This window comes from Saimiri boliviensis, chromosome 11 (genome assembly GCF_048565385.1).
Source record: "Saimiri boliviensis isolate mSaiBol1 chromosome 11, mSaiBol1.pri, whole genome shotgun sequence".
NCBI classification, from domain to species: Eukaryota; Metazoa; Chordata; class Mammalia; order Primates; family Cebidae; genus Saimiri; species Saimiri boliviensis.
Window position 1 is genome coordinate 34,801,245 of NC_133459.1, and position 6,151 is coordinate 34,807,395.

A 6,151-nucleotide genomic window follows, 5' to 3' on the forward strand; every position below is an offset into this window, starting at 1 on the left:
AATGATTATAGAATATTAAGTTCAATTATATATAGACACTCCAGTTTCCTAGTGACTAGGTTAAGATTATTTGTTTTGTGGCACAATCATAGTTCACTGTAATTTCAAAATCCTGGGCTCAGGCTATCCTCCTGCTTCAGCTTCTGGAGCTGGGACTATGCACATGTGCCACCATGCCCAGTTAGTGTTTTGGTTTTGTTTTTGTTTTTAGAGTTAGGGGTTGCTGTATTACCCGGGCTGGTCTTGAACTCCTAGGCTCAAGAGATCTTCCCATGTCAGCCTCCCAAGGTGCTGGAATTATAGCCATGAGCCACTGCACCTGGCCAAGATCAAAGTTACGTATATTGGCATGTTAACTTTTAAAATAAAAGTACATGGGGTGAGTGCAGTGGCTCATGCCTGCAATCCCAGCACTTTGGAAAGCCGATGAGGGCAGATCACCTGAGGTCAGGAGTTCAAGACCAGCCTGGCCAACATGGCGAAACCCTGTCTCTACTAAAAATAAAAAAATTAGCTGGGTGTGGTGGCACATGCCTGTAATCCCAGTTTCTTGGGAGGCTGAGGCAGGAGAATCACTTGAATCCAGGAGGCAGAGGTTGCAGTGAGCCGAGATTGCACCATTGCACTCCAGTCTATGTAACAAGAGTGAAATTGTCTCAGAAAAAAAAAAAGAAGTACATGGAAAAAGTATATTCCCTTAAGAACATAAAATACTTGCATTGTACTTTTACACCATGAATTTGCTTCCTAAGAAATTTCTGTAAGAGGTTAAAAGATAAACTATTTCATCCTCTGGGCTTTCAATTCTAAATTATTGGAGCTCAATAATTGTACTGTAGTGTATTATTCCACTGAGAGGCAGAGAAATGGATGTCAAGCAATTATAAATGGGAAAATTTTATTTTTATATGATGTAAAGTTTTAGTTTAAAATAGATAAGCATATGATTTATTGTAGTCATTAGCCATTTCATTTGTTTTTGCATTTTTGCCAGTTATGTTAGTTTGCTCTATGATATACTGTTCTGAGTTACTTGCTCCACCCCCGCACATCAAGTATTAATTGTAAACAGGTAATACAGATTTGTACTCCTATTATAGGAATTTGTTACTACTAAGTAAAAGCAAAATATGTGGCCAGGTGCGATGGCTCACACCTGTAATCCCAGCATTTTGGGAGGCTTAGGTGGGCGGATCACGAGGTCAGGAGTTTGAGACCAGTCTGGCCAATATGGTGAAACCCCGTCCGTACTAAAAATACAAAAATTAGCTGGGTGTGGTGGTACGTGCCTGTAATCCCAGCTACTGGGGAGGCTGAGGCAGGAGAATGGCTTGAACCCAGGAGGTGGAGGTTGCAGTGAGCCGAGATCGCACCACTGCACTCCAGCCTGGGTAACAGAGCAAGACTCTGTCTAAAAAAAAAAAAATATATATATATATATATATATATACACACACACACATATATATGTATATATATATATGTATATACATATATATATTTCCAGTGGTCAGATATATTTTTGCTGCAAGCATATGTCTTCTTTTAAGGATACTTAAGGATATTTATTGCACTTATAACCTTACTAGTTGTATTCATTACATTTCAACTTGTCCTAGGTTGGCAGACATGTAGTTCCTGAAGACTAACATTTTAAAAGCTGCCTCTGGTCCTGCGTTTTCTTTTTGCTTCTGAAAGTCTATAGAAACCTTGCATATAGAGCTTATTTTGCTGTTTTAACTGGTTGATTCCACAAATCCTACTACCTGGCTTCAGTACAGCTTGACTGCAGTGAAGTACTTGATGGCTTGTTCACTTCTTTAGCTCACCTGTTTAGTTCACCTCTTTAGGAAGAAAGCTTTGTGGCCAGGCACCGTGGCTCATGCCTGTAATCCCAGCACTTTGGGTGGCTGAGGTGGGCAGATCACCTGAGGTCAGGAGTTCAAGACCAGCCTGGCCAACATGGCAAAACCCCATCTCTATTAAAAATACAAAACTTAGCTGGGCATGGTAGCAAGCGCCTGTAATCCCAGGTACTCAGGAGTCTGAGGCAGAAGAATCACTTGAACCCAGGAGGCAGAGGTTACAGTGAGCCAAGATGGCACCACTGCACTCCAGCCTGGGTAACAGAGGGAGACTCTGTCTCGAAAATAAATAAATATATAAAAATATTTCCGCAGTAGGTAATAGGATATCCCAAAAAAGAATTGCCACGAACAGCCTTATATGTAGAAAACAGATGGGAGTGTTGGTCATTAGAGCTTTGCTTTTTAAATTTTATTCTTTCCAAAAACTGGCTGTGTGCTCATCTATAATTTTATGTTTGATGTTGAGGAGGCAACACCAGAGACTCGAGATAGAGAGATTACTCTGATATTTAGTGCCTAAAACTTTCATCTTGGCCAGGTGCAGTGGCTTATGCCTGTAACCCCAGCACTTTGGGAGGCAGAAGTGGGCAGATCACCTGAAGTCAGGAGTTTGAGACAAGTCTGGCCAAAATGGCGAAATCCCATCTCTACTAAAAATACAAAAATTAGCTGGGCGTGGTGGTGGGCGCCTGTAATCCCAGCTACTCGGGAGGCTGAAGAAAGAGGATTACTTGAGCCCGGGGGGTGGAGGTTGCAGTGAGCCAAGATCATACCACTGCACTCCAGCTGGGCAATGAGTGAAACTCTGTCTCAAAAAATAACAATAATTTTAAAAATAGAAATAAAAAAACTTTCATCTTCATTTTATGGCTTTATTTCATCTTTATTTCATTTTTGGTGGAAGAACAAACAAAAATCTCATGTGTTCCTTTAATAGTTTTTTTAGAACCAAAAAGGGAAAGACTGCAAAAATGTTGCATATGTGACTTCTCTATTGTAAGAATCTGTGGAAGCTGGAGGTCTTTGTAACGAAATAGACTAGTAGGATTGTGAGAATATAGTGAGGAGGAAATTAGGATAAGTTTTCTTTGCCAGGATCCTTGGACAGAAACCTTACAATTGTTTAGTATTTGCAGAGTAAAAGAGCAACTATTGCTATTTGAGCCTGCAGAAGAGACCTAAGAAGAGTCCCTCTGTAATCTAAATTTACATGATGATATTGTTCCAGACAGACCCAAAGGCACACCTGTTCTCAGTAACGTAGACAAGTCTTGGAAGTTGATTCTGAATGACGGTAAAGAAATTAAATGAAGTATTTATCCTTAAATAGAGCCAGGCATTGCGATCAATATAGCTTCTTTGGTTTTTCTCTTTAAATAGAAAACACCAAGCAGGGCCTTTCCAGACAAGGTAGTCTTTCCCGAAAAGAAAATGGTTTTGGTGTGGGATTTGGGAAAAACACTGGTTAGTTTGTAATGAAGAAGGAATTTTGTCATAAACGGTCCAGCCCAGTTAATGGATACAGTTTGATCCCAGGGAGTTTAACAAAAGGAAGCTTTGGTTTTGCTAGCAACACTTAATCTCCTATAGTAATTAATTGCAATTAAAGTTTTCCAGAAGCTTTCTCATTTCTTAGCCCAGGGTTCAGCCCCTTTCCCCTCTTTAAAAAAGAAAGAATAAACTGGGCGTGGTGGTTCATACCTGTAATCCCAGCACCTTGGGAGGCCGAGATGGGCGGATCACAAGTTCAGGAGTTCAAGACCAGCCTGGCCAAAAGGGTGAAACCCAGTCTCTCCTAAAAATACAAAAATTAGCCAGGCGTGGTGGCAGGTGCCTGTGATCCCAGCTACTTGGGAGGCTGAGGTAGGAGAATTGCTTGAACCCAGGAGGCAGAGGTTGCTGTGAGCAGAGATTGCACCACTGCACTCCAGCCTGGGCAGCAGAGCTAGACTCTGTCACAAAAAAATGAAAGAAAGAAAGAAAGAAAGAGATAGAAAAGAAAGAAAAGAAAAGAGAAAGAGAAAAAGAAAGAAAAGGAAGGAAAAAAAGAGGGAGGAGGAAGGGAGGAAGGAAAGAAGGAAAAGAACGAGAAAAGGACTTAGAGGCAGTTTATATAGAATACTACTGGGGTAAATTATACTCTCAAAATACTTGGGAAAGAAGGATCCCATACCACAGGTTATAGCTTGATTGAGAGACAGATATTTTAACACGTTTTCCATGTTTGTCTTCTAAAGTTTGTTTCATTTGACATTCCTTTATCTTACTTACTTTAGAGCCACCATTCTTATTTCTAATACAATCACTATTTCATGCCATTTAAATCACACAATTCTTCTCTCCCCACCACACACACACACACACACACACACACACACACACACACACTAACACACTGTTAAAAATAAAAGAGGGGAAGGATAAAATAAGAGAATGAGGGTCGTTACAACGTAACTCTAACGTAGATGAAAAGAAATTCTAAGTTAAGTGAGAACTAAGAAAGTGTTAATGTTGCAAGTATTATCTCTAGCCATGGAATTTTTTGCTAGCTGTGGAGTGCTAATATGAACAGAACATATATGAGGAGTATGATGTATTATAGCAAAGTGATAAAATTATTCTTGACATTAGCCAGAGTGGTGGTTCCCACCTGTAGTCCGAATTTCTCAGGAGAGTGAGGCAGGAGGATAGTTGAGCCCAGGAATTTAAAGCAAGCCTGGGCAACACAACAAGACCCCAGTCTTTAAAATAACTAACTAACTAAATAAGAATTATTCTTGAAAGTAATATTTTAACCTTCTGCCAACCAACAGAGATCCTCATATTCTTAAAGAAAATTAATACAGCTTATGGTTTTGATAAATCTGACTCTGATTCAAACTTTAAAATGTTAGGACTTTTATTCTGATACATGGCTTCAAAAATAATAAAAAGTTGAATAAATCAATACTTAACCTGTTCATTTATCTTAATTTATGTATTTATTTATTTCGACTTTATTATACAGCTTATGTCTCAAGTCCGTCTTCTTGATATTTGCAAAATATTGTATAAAACTTTTTAAAAACTCATTCCATTTCCTAGTCAAGCTTGGGCTGTAAGAGGGAAGGCATAAGGTGTTCTTTAATGTAGGAACTTTTGAAAGGTCACAACTGGAAAAAGCCTGTTGAGAATTTATTGCCCTTGAGAGTAGAAAGGGCTCTAGAACATGAGCAAGAGACTTGGAATTTAGTAATAGCTCTCCCACTGATTTGCTCCGCGCCCTTCGGCAGTTCTCTTAATTTCTGTGTGCCTAGTTTCCCCTTGTAAATAAGAGTGGATACCTGTCCTCACCTACCTCACTAAATTATTGGGGTTTTTTTGTTCTGAGTCAGGGTCTCACTCTGTTGCCCAGGCTGAACTACAGTGGCATGATCATAGCTCACTGCAGCCTCCGACTCCTGGGCCCAAACTGTCCTCCTGCTTCAGCCTCCCAAGTAGCTGGGACTAGAGGTACATGCCACCACACCTGGCTAATTCTTTTATTTTATTGCAGAGATGGAGTCTCACTATGTTGCCCAGGCTGATCTCAAAACCTGAGCTCAAGCAGTCCTCCTGCCTGAGCCTCCCAAAGTGCTGGGATTGTAAGCATGCTCACTAAATTCTTGTAAGAATAAGAGAACGTTTGCAGAAGTATTTGAGTTATCCAAAGGAAAAGCTATTCAGACTTTCAAAATAAAGAAGAATGTTGTATGAAGGATTCCTTTCCAGTTTGCCTCTGTGAAAGTGTCTTTAATTGCCATAGGTCATTTTATGAAACAGGAATCAGAGAAACATAGGCTTTATCGTGGTGTGGTGTTCACTGACAAGTATATCCTGTTGTTTCTTCCCTGGAAGATATTGAGCACTCAGGCTGAATTTTTCTTTATAATAATCCTTGGCAAAAGTTTAACTTTTCAAAAACCAAATCATTTTAGTGGTGCTATGGCAGCTGCAATTTTATTTTCAGTTAGATTAATGCGGTGAAACCATTAAATACTTAGAAGTTGGCTGGGCGCTATGGCTCATGATTGTAATCCCAGCTCTTTGGGAGGCCGAGGAAGGCAGATCACTTGAGGTCAGGAGTTCGAGACCAGCCTGGCCAACATGGCAAAACTCCATCTCTACTAAAAATACAAAAATTAGCTGGGCATGGTGGCGGATGCCTGTAATCCCAGCTACTTGGGAGGCTGAGGTGGGAGAATTGCTTGGACCCAGGAGGGGGAGGTTGTATTGAGCCAAGATTGTGCCACTGCACTCCAGTC